General features: G+C 45.2%; 1 pseudogene; it reads right to left on the bottom strand.

The window, feature by feature from the left end:
- The window catches only part of LOC144168111 (uncharacterized), a 53891-nt pseudogene extending 40744 nt beyond the window's left edge, over positions 1-13147 (bottom strand).
- Between the last annotated feature and the right edge of the window lie 905 nt (positions 13148-14052).

Raw genomic sequence — 14052 nt, 5'->3', positions numbered from 1 at the left:
AGAATTAAATATCGTAGAAATTCTTCCATGCCTTTCTACGCAACAGAAACAAGTCTGACCTGAAATAGTTTAAAACCGTTAGAAATAAACTGAACGCTCACCCTCAAAGAGCCAAACGTGAATATTACATACACAAGTTCTCGGGAATGTTGGGTAATTCACGATTAATCTGGTGAAGTATTAGAGAACTAATTTCGTGTCAGCCACCTAAACTAGTCATAGTTTAATAACAGGGGTTCCCTGATGGGAAATTGGCTAATATGTTCAATGATAATTTGTCAACATAGGTGCTCCTTCCTGCGACGTAGCAGGAAAACCTTGCGAGCAAATCATCTGCGTAAAAAACCCGAATTCCTTATATCTATTCCCCACTAATGAATAAGATTCTGTGCATAATTTTTGGGCTGAAAGATTGTTGTGCTGCTGGCCAAGATGAGGTAAAAGTAAAGCCACTAAAACTTGTTAGTGACATCGTAAGAGCGCCGTCAGCGCACATTTGTGATTATTCTCACTACGTGTGTCTTTTCTGAAAAAATGAAACGTGGTCGCGTTGTAGCTACACAAAGTTTAATCCGTAGAGGAATTGAATAAATACACACCAATCTTAGTCTTGTCAGTATTTTCTAAAATAACGGAACACATTATACACAAAAGGTTGTTAGGATTTCTTACAGCTAATTGCATTCTGGCGAAGGAACAATTCGGGTTCCGTAGAAATAAATTCACAGAAAGCGCTCTCCTTGAAAATAAGGAGAAGATACTTCAAAACAGTGAAGCCAAAGGTTTCACGCTAGGTTTTTTCCCTGACTTAAGTAAAGCTTTTGATGGTGTTCAGCACGCCATTCTTTTACGAATACTATCTTTCTATGGAATTGGAGGAGTCAAGTTGTCACGCAATGAAGAACTACCTGTCTTTTAGAGCCCAGTACACCGTTATAATTGGCCTAAATTCTGAAATTAAGTATTTAAAGTATGGTGTACCTCAGGGATTAGTTTTAGGGCCTACACTGTTCCTTTCCCATATAAATGATATGGTAAACATAAAAGGTGACGCTAAGTTATTATTGTATGCGGACGATACGAGTGTATTTTTTTCTGGAGTAGACGTGCAAGACTCATTTTTACAGGCCAACAGCGGGATGTCCGATCTAAATTGATGGCTCGCATCCAACAAACTGGAATTAAATGTAAAGAAAACCACATACCTATTGCTTAGACCGAGAGGGATATTCGCAGCTTTAAATTTAAACCTACAATTTCGCGGTTCTCCAATTCAGGTATCAACCTCAACTCGGTTTTTAGGAGTCCTGTTCCAAGAAAATATCTCTTGGACACCACACGTAGACTAATTTAGATCAGATCTCTGTCGCGCAATTGGAATCCTAAATAAGTTAAGATATTACATACCGGTAGTCGTTAAATGGGATATATATTATGCGCTCGTCCACTCACATATAAGTTCCTTTTGTTTTGTTTGGGCGACTACAACTGACACAAACTTAAGAAACCTTTAAACCTACATGAAAGATGAATGCGGGCTATTGGCATCCTGCATAGTACTGGCAGCGTAGAGCCGTACTTCGAAACTTATAAAGTGTTCGATCTTCGATGTTTATGCAAGTACAAACTAGGCCTAGAAATGTTCCGCCAGCATCGGACCGATAAAGCATTGTTTGAAACTAACTACTGCCCGGCAAACACCTGTTATGAACTACGAAGAAGTTCATTTGAAAAACTGCGCTGCCGAACAAATTATGGTACTCAGAAATTAGCATCTCAAATACTTGATCTACTGAATCAAAGCGCAATTTATTGCAACATTTAAATAGTTATATACGAGTGATAACTTTCAAAATACTTATAAAAGAAATAGTCCTCGAAAAAAGGGCATCTGAAAATTAATGTATAGATGAAATGTTTGACAACCTATTCGCAGTGTTAAATTTTACATACCTCATATGAATGTTTTGTTAGGTTTTGTTACCATCAGTTCATGTACGCAAAATTCACTGTTATATTTTCATTGTTTATGGAATGCCGCAAATAAAAATATTTTTGTGCACCTGATTGATACAGTTTGTTATCTCTTTTCCGCCGCTATTTACATTTTTTGTTCTTGTTTGGTGTTAAAATTGTAAACAAACGTACCATTCGAAGCCGCTACAGCTATAGGTTGTCCTGGCCCAGTGAGGCATGGTTTTTCCTCTCGCCATGTCCCCCAAGAAAGTTGTGAAAAAGTTTTCTTTCGGTACATTTATTAAAAAAAAATTTCCAGACAAAAATGAATGTCACGCGTGATCGGTTTTTATGCCGAATTCTGTGTCATCATGAGTAGGTTTCCTTGAGAATTGTTTTATGTATACCGCTGAAATCATGCTGCGTACCCGCCATCAGAGCAGAAGAAAAATATGTTTGCTTTGGTATTGTTCGGGTAATACTTCCTTTTGCTAAATTTTTTCTACTTATGTCACGGTCTCCCTTTTTCGTTGTTTATATCTGTTATCATTATACTGTCTTTTTGTGCTTTGTCATAGTTTTATATAACCAACAATTGTGTTGATATAGTTTCTCTATAATGGCATTTGGTTTGTTTCATGTTTATAATTTGATTCACTGGTTGTTGAACGCACTTTGCTAGTGCTGCTGGCGTTGTGCTACATCAGGGACGGCGCCTCGTCAGGCGGCCCGATCGGGCTCTATCAATAGGGCTCGATCAAATGGGCTCAAACGCCTTTTGCCCCGTTTACCTCGGCAGAAGATGGAAAATTGTACTATTTTGCGCAGTGTACTTGTACTCTGCCTAAATAAACAAACAAATGTATGGGTCACAAATTGCAGTGGAACCCACTCTAATGCTTCATACGGAGCACCGGAACTGAAGCGCTCTTGATAGATTTAAGTGTCGGAGTATCTATCATCTGCATCATTCTCTTCGAAAATAAGGATTTCATGTTCGCTCACTACAAATACAGTGTCCACGCTAATACAACAGCACCTCCAGCCCACCAGTACTAGCACTTTAGGAACAGAACCCAGCGTCACGTTAAAACTAATAATGAGTCGACGTATGACGAAATATCTTCGGTTTTCACCATATCTAAAAACCTATTTTCTCTATACCTGTATGCGCATTGCTTTATCAATAAAATATCTGGCAGTTGCTCCCTGCTGGAGTTATGCGGTGGAAAGTTCTCGAAACATGCATTTCTGCGCTGAAATAAGTGTTGGGGGCCTGAAAGGGCTTTGTTTATGGCTGGAGGAACGAATATGAAATTTTAAACTTGTTCCGCTTACCGGCGATTGTTTTTGTGAGGTTGGGGGGTATTTACTTCAAAATGGGGTGCAGCCCGCCCATAATCTCTTCTTTTTTCTAGGTTATTACTTTTGAGCAGTTTGCGAACCGAGGTGCAGGGCAGAACGTCTAACAGGTGTTAATAGTGTAGAAGTTTAAAATAATTCTCAGAGGAGGAGTTATGCTAGTTGTATTCAGAACAAACAGACGACATCGACAGAGCTGTTTGTTTGACCTCTCGTGTCGGTACGTTCACAGGTTTCTTTGTGTGATGTACAGCAAGATCTTCATGGTGCAGTTGGAGTCATGGCGGCAGCGCGAGAACAATCTGCGAAACGAAAGCAAAACTACCCGTGGACGGCTCAAGGAACGTCGTTCGCCTCGTGGCGTCACTGATGCAGAGCCGGGCAGCCAGTGGTGCAAGCAACACTACCAACGTTTCCCCCCAAAATTCAAATTTTGGCCCTTTCACCCACCCGAACTCGGAGTTCGCTTAGGCTATGAGGCGCATGTCAGTGGATTGCTCCGTAACTGCCTACACCACGTGTGGATCTACACCATGCACTGAAACAGCGCCATACGGGTGTTTTTGCTTTTCGCGTCCATCGTGAAATGACCTATCTGCCCCTGTATATTATTTATTTTCAACGTTTGACTTTGAGGCAAGAACGAGTACAGTTTCACACGATGCGACTAACAAAAGATTTCAGCAACGTGGCTTACAAAAAGGATACCCATGGGATCGACCCTTTCACCCCTTGTAAAAGGAAAAGTGAAGTGAGTTCCAAGGAAGTCGAATTTGGGGGATACTTTATGTAGTTCTTAACACACTCGTCCTAAACATCGTTTTGAAATTCTTCAGATGTAATCGAAAGGTCGGTTTTCTTGCAGCGTGCGTGTTCTCCTTTGAAGCAAGGTGCACTTCTCGACGCTACTGATTGGGGGGGGGTCGATCATAACTCCTGCAGTAGACACTGTGCCGCCACGCTGGCTACATAAATATTGGAAACCTCTTAGCTCTCTATCTGTGCAACCTGGTTTTTTGCAAGCAATTGTAATTTTTTGTTTGCACGCGACTACAGCTTCGATAACTAACGTACCGGCGTGTTGGTTAAAGTCTCTTAGAGCTTTAAATCGATTTTCATAAACCAGGACCAGAATGCAGTAAAAGTCAGAGGCGTGCGCTGGTGGATTGTGTTACATGTGTAAATTTGTAAAACAGCGTATAGCCTTTATATTGTCACGGAACACCCACGTGGACAACGCCCCATAGCGCCATAACCCGTCACCGAAGACGACGAAGAGGATGCGGTTCGCCCGAGCGATCATGGCCGCTTGTAAATAGATTGCATCGCTCTGCGGCAACATCTTGTAAATACGTCACTTCATCGTCGCCCATGGTTCGCCTCATCATTGTCCAGCCGCCACGTAACATTTTGGTGGATGGTGCGGGTTTCAGTCGCATCCCGGCCCCGAGCTTCACCCCGTCTCGGCTCATGAAGCAGTCTCATCCTGGCTCCTGGAAAGCGTCGGCCCGCCCCAGCCCCGGTGAGCCACGGACGCGACATTCCCCAGCCCCGTGTCCCCTGCCCATGCCCCGCCGAGACCAGACGAACTGACTGACCAGCCACGACCAGACGTACCGCCGACGACGACCCCCGCCCAGAACTCCGGCGCTTCTCCGAAAGCTTTGGACGCTGCCTCGTGGGGACGGCGGTGGTCACAGCTGTTCCGGGGCGGTGCTCATCGCTACCATCACCATCATCAGTGGCGGCAAGGACATCATTGTACATGTTCTCATCGCTTTGCTCATCCGCTTCGCCACTCTGTCTTTACCCTGGCCTCGACCGGGATGGTCGTCCTCCGCCGGGGGGGGGGGGGGGGGGGAGGGGGTGATGTCACGGAACACCTACGTGGACAACGCCCCATAGCGCCATAACCCGTCACCGAAGATGACGAAGAGGATGCGGTTCGCCCGAGGTTCGCCCGAGCGATCATGGCCGCTTGCAAATAGATTGCATCGCTCTGCGGCAACATCTTGTAAATACATCACTTCATCGTCGCCCATGGTTCGCCTCATCATTGTCCAGCCGCCACGTAACAATATTTATCCAGTAGTGCAATACTATCTTGTAAAAAAGTTATACCCCAGACTCGGCGATGTTTCACTCTCAGTTCTACGGGCGTGCAGTGGTTCGTGCGCCAATAAATCGCGTTCCATACCTTACCCCCACAAAAGGTGTACACAGAGAAAGATCACATACTTTACTCTGTGCAGGACCAAGGTCAAGGTCCTAATTTCAGTCGTCGATTCACCGGTAGCATGTATTACTGCGGAATGTCCGTGCGGAACCACTGCACATGTTAGGGTTTTCACGGTACTTACTGAAAGTAACGAAAGAAACCCTGCTGCAAAATTTGATTTTTTTTGCTCCCTCCTAGTTTGAGCCCAACAATATTTTAGTAAATGGCGCAATAGAGCCTCTTCATCCACACTCCTCCGTTCCCGGACATATACCGATCGGAAAAAGAATATTTTTTTAATATTAGTTCGCACTCAACTTCTTAAGCATCTGAGGCTTTAGTCGGGCGTGCTGTGAGTCTGCGACCTTCGCAATGAGTTTTCACAATGCAGCCCCTTCATCATGACAGACAACTGGTTCTGCAGAGCGGTTTAAGGCAGTAATGTTTTTACCTCAGGTGACCATCCTAAGCGACTGTGATAACGAATCTCTGGCCTAGTTCATTATAGCTAGGGTTCAGTATTTGCCGAGAGTCAGACGAAATGGGCATGCCCGCTTTCCGCTCCGTTGAAGGGGCTGTGTAATATAACGCAGGGTCCCGGGGCTAAATTATTGACGCTTAGGAAATTCACGGCCGAAGGTTACGAAGCTTTAGTAAGTGTTCTCTGCTTTTGGTGGTTCGCACTGATATTACTCTACCGGAACCAAATATCAATCTTTTTGCGACATGCATATACTCCCGATGTGGCTAATGTTTTGTTCTTGGTTCTTCTGCGTTTCTGGAACATTTACGTGTTAAACATAAAAAAAAAGTCTACTCAGATATAACTGTTTATACATTCCATAAAAAATCAGATATTGAACACAGTTCGACAGCTGAAATAAAAATAAGCCGATAACGCTGTCATCGCTGTTAAGAAATTTCCTTTGTTAAAAGGTGACTCTCATTTTTTTGCAGGAAAACGACATAAATGGCCTGGGCCACACTACAGCAGTATTTAACAATATTCTGATCTCCACCAGCAAATGTGAGCATTGATTGGCGTTGCTGTCAAAAAGGCTCAGAAAAACGTCCCTCTAAGCAGTGAACGTTGTATATGATGGTTGGTATCATCTGGCACGGCGATCTTGGCTTATCTTGCGGACACTATCGGCATGCCGGCATACGAAGATGTCACCGAGGACCACCGCACAGTGAGAGAACCCGGGTATGGCCATCCAGGATATTTGTTGATAAAAAACTCTTCTTAATAAAAACACTGAACAACGAAAGAACCAAGGAGCACTCTATCCTTGGAAGAGGAAACTTGTCCAGAAGGCCTCTGCAGGGACGCGTGCGCAATCGGAAGGCCTCTTCTGACGAATTTACGGCCGGTTTTGGCCTGCGCTCCTCGATGTCCCGCCACACTCCCACCCATTCCCTCGTGCCCGTGTGGGCACGAAGTACCGGGCCAATTTTATTTAGGTATTGCGGAACTTCACTTGGACGTGCAGATGTGCAGAAACAATGGTCGGGTCCTGCGCTTGCAAAACTGTTCCATCAGATTTGCGAGCGGCAGCGGATACCAGGCAATGCCCCAGTAGCATCCACCCGCGACCAAAAGTGTGCGGATTGCCTGACGAGCGCGGACTTAGTAATCCATGGTGAACACATAAACGTGCCGGCAGCGCCATCCGAGCACAGGTATCCCGGAGTACGGATGCACCCCAACGTGCAGGTGCAATAGAATCTGCACCTTTGTTAAATCAAACACCTTACCAGTCTTTCCTAAAGAAAGTTGAGAAAAACGCGAAGGGTTTCTCGCAGCAAAACTGCGCCAGAGTTGCGTCAAAAATTTCTCTAAACGTGCATCCGACTCTCGCGGAATGTTTGTATGATCGGTCGTTAAACCTCCAAACACAAATCACAAACAAAAAGCGAATTCATGCCACTATTGTTCGCGCAGTAAGTAAACTCTTCGACGAATTATCTAAATGTACACGGATCCGTGGTTTATGAGATACAGGTATACTATTGTACTCCTTAGTGAGGTAATCGTGTATTGCCGGATCTTCACACCTAGATTTACAAGCAACTGATTTGAGAGAATATAAGCCCGGATTCCCATGCGCGCCATGTATTCAGACATCTTATGAGAGTTTTTTGTTTACAACCGGTCTATGGGGAAATGCGTTAGTTTTTGACATGACGCCATGCCTTTCACTTTAATAAATTTTGTCGTGGTCGTTGTCTTTATCATCTTCATCATGATAATGAAAACAGTTCAATGTGTATTTTTCTGGGACGACTTTTATTGTTGTAGTAAAACCTCATAACGTTTGGTTTAAATGGTAGATAGAATATAATGAGTTACTTTGTAGGGATGGGGGAAACAAGATTAAGTGATTGTTTCACATCTCAGTTTCATTTCGTTCGTTTCTTCTTCCGTTCACTTTGTCGTCGTCGTCTGGTGACACATTATTCGTAATTGCCAACGGGTTTCATGATAAGTCAGCCTGCCGACTCAGACCTGAGTAAGCAGCTTTGGCTTGCTGAAATGCGAAAGGCCGCCCCAACGGAGTCCAGGACTGATGACACCGCCCACAATCCCGCTCGGCTTCACTGTTAATAAAGTTTTGCTACTCCTCCTTCTCAACCAAAAAGCAAAAAAACTTCGGAAAACACCCACGAAACAGCCCGAACAGTTAACCAAAAAGCAAAATCCCGTGGGGAAAATAGCCGCGGCTCATTTTGATCCGTAAAACAGCAGGATCTGGCGCATTTATGATACGAACTGTGATCCGCGTACATGTTTGCCGGGCGGTATTTCACCATTTTTTCTCACCTTTTATTAGGGAAATGTTGCATGGTTTTTCCTATCACTGCCGTTTTAGCTGACTTAGCTTAGGTTTGTGGATCTGGCTCATTTCGAAAAAAAAACGAATCACTTGTTTCTGCAAAACTGTATGTAGTCGACATACTACGTCGAAACTGATGCATATTTTAAAATACTACCGAACAAAATTAAATGGTGGTCTTGGGCTCCGTAGTGCTAAAAATGCACAACCTTTATCCTTTTCTTCTCTTTCTCTATGAACGGAAATCCATAAAGATTTGATTTGACTTGATTTGGACATTAACGTGTACAGCACCAAGAGGTTATACAGTGTACGTAATCTTGGAGCGCCAGTTCGTCGTCTTTGCATAAATATTTGCGATAGATCAAGCAATCATCAGCGAGAAAAGGCTGGTTCGAGGTTAAACTGGGATCGGCAAGTACTTATTAAAAATTAATAAACGGAAAAGCAAAAACATGAAAATACTTACTGCTTGGGAAATCATTCTATTTTTGGAGGATTCGCAGACAATTGCTAAACATTGATGAAGGCGTGTCACGGTGTCAGCAAAGACTTTCATCGTTATCCTCTATCTGGAAATGTATGTTTCGAGACCTTTGGTTTGAGAGTATTAAATGTGGGTTTGTGATATGGATTTGTAAGTATATATGGTCTTGTAAGTATTATTTGCCGGGTAGACGGGAACGAAGAGAATTCTTGAGACACTTAAAAAAACGGAGTACGAATGACTTAGTAATTGTTACTATTTAGACAAAGTGGCGGTATTTGGTTAATTTTATGCAGCAACGTGTATAACAGCAGTTAACCCGTTTAACCAACTTTACCGATGTGGCTATCTCAATTTCCGTAATAAGGTCACAGGTTACTATTGTTCTAATCCAAGGACACGGGCACACAGGTGGTGGGGAAGCGCGAAACTTGTGATTGCAGGTTTTGGGTCGCTATCCTGAACTTAATCGTCATGGGCTCTTTCTTCTGTTCCTCCCATTTTCTCGCCTTTCAAATTGTTATCTGCGCCTGAGATGGCCCTTCGTCTTACGTTTGCAACAGTTGCTATCAACGTGGTACTACAAAAATAAAAGAAATTCCCCATAAATTCTCAAGATCCGCGAGTTAGTATTTATGTTCGTCGCAGCTGTTAGAACAATTGATTGATTGTAGGGTTTAACGCGCCGACGCAACGCAGGCGATGAGGCGCGCCGTAGTCGAGGGCTCCGGATTAATTTTGACCACCTGGGGATCTTTAACGTGCGCCGAAATCTCGTACACACGGGCGTTTTTGCTTTTCGCCTCCATCAGAAAAGCGGCCGCCGCGGCCGGGAATCGAACCCGCGATCTCGTGCTCAGCAACGCAACGCCTTAGCCACTGAGCAGCTGTTAGAACAAGTGATTTAGCAGCGGTGGTTGAACGTCCTCTAAATGTCATTTCAATATTGTGGGTAGATGTTACCGGCGGCTTCCCTAGAGAACTACTGCGTGTGTATCAAAAGACCGAAGATAAAACAAGCTCAGTGGCTAAGGCATTGTGCTGCTGAAAAGAAGATAGCGGGTTCGATTCCCATCCGCGGCGCCCGCTTTTCTGATGGAGGCAAAAAGCAAAAACTCCCGTGTGTACGAGATTTCGGCGCACGTTAAATATCCCCATGTTGTTAAAATTATTCCGGAGCCCTCCAATACGGCGCGCCTCATCGCCTGCGTTGCGTCGGCGCGTTAAACCCTACAATCAATCAAGATAAAACAAGGAGCCCCAGAACAGCATTGTATGCCCACTTTGTGGTCAAAGTGACGGAAGATAACTGGTGCTTTGGGATACACCAAGACAATCGGATTTTAAAGGCGCCCTACATTGCTTGCGAGCAGGCTAGCGATACAGCATTCTCCGCCTATTGGTTACGGTGATTCAACAAAAAATCCAAAAGCCTCTCATCAATGCTCCTGACATCGTAACTCAGCGGCTGTCACTTCACAGCGGAATCAGCAGTTGATGCTGCTAAGACCGGCCAAGAGAGCGAAGGAAACACCCTGCATCCGCTGTCATGAACCGATGCCCCAAGAGACGATTAGTTTTTACGGAGTTTTTTTCAGTACTAAGAAGCAATTGAATAACAAAGAGACAAGCCGTGAGTACCTAAAGTTTATTACGGGCCCATCGACTTAAAATGTATTGCATGTTTCCTATTGAACTCAGCCAGTCAGGGTGCATGAGCTCTACGAGAGGTAAATCCTGTTCCGTATGCTGTTGCAGGCAGGTAAGCGGCAACCGGAGCCGACGCCGACGCTGACGCCGCCTTGGCAGCAACTGGGGCAGCGACAGGGTTGGCGTTAAACACTGCGTCGGCGCTACGGCCCGGCGCGGTTCCTGGCTCGTTGGTGTCGATGGTGGCGCGGAATCCGTTGACGTCGGCGACGTAGTTGACCCGGCGGAAGATGCCGTACGCGTCCCGGTAGCCGTACGAGCCGGTCTTAGTGTTGCTGGCGTCACTCTGCTCCTTGTGGTACGTCTGCGTTCCGAACTCGTCCACGTTGTCGTAGCCGAAGCTGTACGGCTGCGGCGGCTGCGAGTATGGGAAGATTGTAATCGCTTACAGCTGAACGAGAACAAAAGCTGCCGCAATTAGGCCCCCATGATTTATCTCATCACAATCAACAGAAGGTTGGTGGGGCTCACAAAAGCTACCTTGCCCACATGTTCGCAGGAACTACTTCAAATTCAGCTCGGACTGATGAGGTTGAGGAGAGTTCAACTTCAAAAATACCGAGTTCGTGCGTTATACTGGTTTGTGCGTTCTCGTAAAAGCATGCCAGAAAGCGTGAAATAAAAACCCTCCAAGGAAAAAGGGGTTACAAATAGATTTAGACAATTAGACCACGGAAACTAAGATAAGTGTGTGTTTCTATTCAAGATTGCTGAAAAACAGACTTTGAAAATATTTACCTTTGAAAGGTGCCTTCAAAAGACGTTCGTGGTTAATTTACCGCTCAATTTTAAAAACTTGACACCAGCAAAACTTCATTTTTTTTTCTTACTGTTCCACTCACGTATCACATTTATGGTTGTCTGAATAGAAGAAAATTTTCAGGTCAATTATTTTTACAATTTTCGCATAATAATATTTACCAGTGCAGCCGCATCATCAACGTGCAGTGCCACTATCATAATGAACCAGAAAAAATGTAAGAGGCCAGGGTATATCGTGTCCACAAACCTTTTCTACAACCCATTCCACATACGAGGTACTGCGCATGACAGGAGTAATGATCGGCCATTCTAGAGTGACATGCTTGACGTTTAGGCATGAGTGGCATAAGTTTACGACTGCTTTAACTTCAACCATTCGCGTGTTGCAGAATTTTATTGCCGCTTTAAGGTGTTTTATTGCTTCCACGGCTACAATTGATAGTTATATGAGTACGAAATGATTTATAGAGAACTTACGTAGACGGGGTCCACTGAAGAAAATACTGGGGATTGCGCGGCTGCCACTAACGGCCCACCGAAGCCACCGTAAGAACGGCCCTGGAATCCGTACGGGCCTTCGGCGAAGGCACAGGAGAGAAGAGACGCAACAAGGACCTGAAAAGAAAAAGTAAGTAGTCTACGACGCTACCCCTCGGTCTTATTTATCAAATGCTGTACCTCGCTCAAAAGGCAAATCAACACTGTGAAGAAATACTTGAATATATAAATACACACCGCGCTGGCTCAGTGGCTGAGGCGTTGCGCGGCCGGGCATGAGATCATGGTTTCGATTCCCGACCACGGCGGCCGCTTGTCTGATGGACGCGAAAAGCAAAAACACCCGTGTGTACAAGATTTCGGCGCATGTTAAAGATCCCCAGGTGGTTCAAATAATCCGGAGCCCTCCACTACGTCACGCCTCATCGCCTGCGTTGCGTCGATGCGTTAAACCCTACAACCAATCATTGAATATATAAATAAAATTTGTGAGCGCCTAGTTGGATCCACTGGTCATGTGGACGCTATTGTGTACGTCGATACAGCTTTTTGGGGAGTGAAGCTAATATCCTTGCGAATAATGCTTTTTGGCGGGCACCTAGGTGGGACCGACAATGTCTGTACTATCGCTCTAATACTTAGCGTACGACATACGCGGCGAAAGAAACTTCTCGGGTCAAAAAACTTAATCCGGTCTACGATTTTTCCATTTACATATTTCTCTCTCGTACAGCCCGGATTGCATTATGCTTCCAGGTTTCTCCCAAGGACTCGTGCGATTTGGAGTTCTTTAGCGAACATGCTCGTTGTTAAATTCCCCACCGGGTATGCGCAAATAATAATGATCTTCGTGCAGAGATTAGCCGTGCCAATAAATTAGTAATTCCCGTTGCGTACAGCCATGCCCTAGGTCTTCCTGGGGTCGTTCATCCACCGCTGCATTTTGGCTCCGTGAAGCAGCGGAAGACGACCGCATGTCACGACAGATGCCATCGACGCCACTTCCAGCTTAAGGGTCACACAACTCCCCTATTTTGACTGCTACAGTACTCACGATTACCGTGCAATGATTACCCAAACAATTAAATGAATTGACCCCGCTTCAAATATCCATGTCCCCGGTCTTCTCTGCGCCCTTCAGTTGCGTTCCGATGCATGACAAGCTATCAATCTTTCGCTAGGAGGCTTGCATGCAGCCCTAGTGCCTCGAAATATCAACTATCTGTATTAGGGAAGAAGAATAGACATACATACAATGAAATAAGCACCATAACTAAAGAGTTTACATCTCGAAATTAGACTTACTTTTCTGAACATGGCTGGGAGGTCGTGATGTTTGAGCGCAAGCTCGTAGGGCCTCAGAAAATGTACTTGTTAGTCCGAAGAGATGGCTACACAAGGAGGGGAGTGAGTTTCCTTGGGAGGCGTAGTGGGTTTTATATGGCTAGAGTTCTTGTTACCACCACAAGGTGGCGCGCCGGAACTGTGGAGACATCACAAACGTTGTGTTGTTTTCAGTGACATGGCGACCTCGGTCGGCGTGCAGACCGCACGACCGCATTTTTAATATTTTTTGCTTTCGTTCACAGCACGTCGTGTGGCAAGCGACATGTTGTTTTATTTTCTCGGAAGGAAAAGACAGCCACGGAAGCGCGTCGAGTGAGAGCGCTTGTTGTTTCTGCACGCGGGAGATGTCGGGATGAAAACGAGGCAACGTCGGTTATGCCACAATTGCCTCTCACGAAGTTGCCTAAAACACAACGAAACAAAACGGAAGCCGCTTTCGTAAAATCTTAACTTCCTTGCAACCGCCTCAGTCCGTCTTCTCACACGTACAGTGCCAGAACCCTCCACGCAAACATCGCTGTCGTCAGTTTTTTGTGTTTTATTCTGCCGTGGTTGCAGCTTGTGCGCACATGCGTAAACTTTTGTCCGAGGAAAAATCTCCAGACGGCGGAAATTTCGCGCCTTGTCCGTTCTCCTTCCGAACTACACCGGGGATAGAAGCAGGTAGTTTTGTTATTTCGTGCGTTCACTCGTCTCAACATCGCGGGTGCTATCATGTTATGGAGGAAGAAGACACCTGCACGTGCATCATCCCCCACAACGTCGCTGCAGTACTGCGAAGTCAACGGCAACGAGTGGACTGCGTACCATCGCCACACCTTGCCCGCCTGCCCTCCCAGAGGATGTGTGGCACCGACCTGCGGCATTCGAAGAAA

Source organism: Haemaphysalis longicornis, unplaced genomic scaffold (assembly GCF_048455015.1).
Source record: "Haemaphysalis longicornis isolate Haplotype H1 unplaced genomic scaffold, Haemaphysalis longicornis Haplotype H1 scaffold_2, whole genome shotgun sequence".
Lineage (NCBI taxonomy): Eukaryota > Metazoa > Arthropoda > Arachnida > Ixodida > Ixodidae > Haemaphysalis > Haemaphysalis longicornis.
The sequence above is the reverse complement of the archived record's forward strand: the minus strand, read 5'-3'. Positions and strand labels throughout refer to the sequence as shown.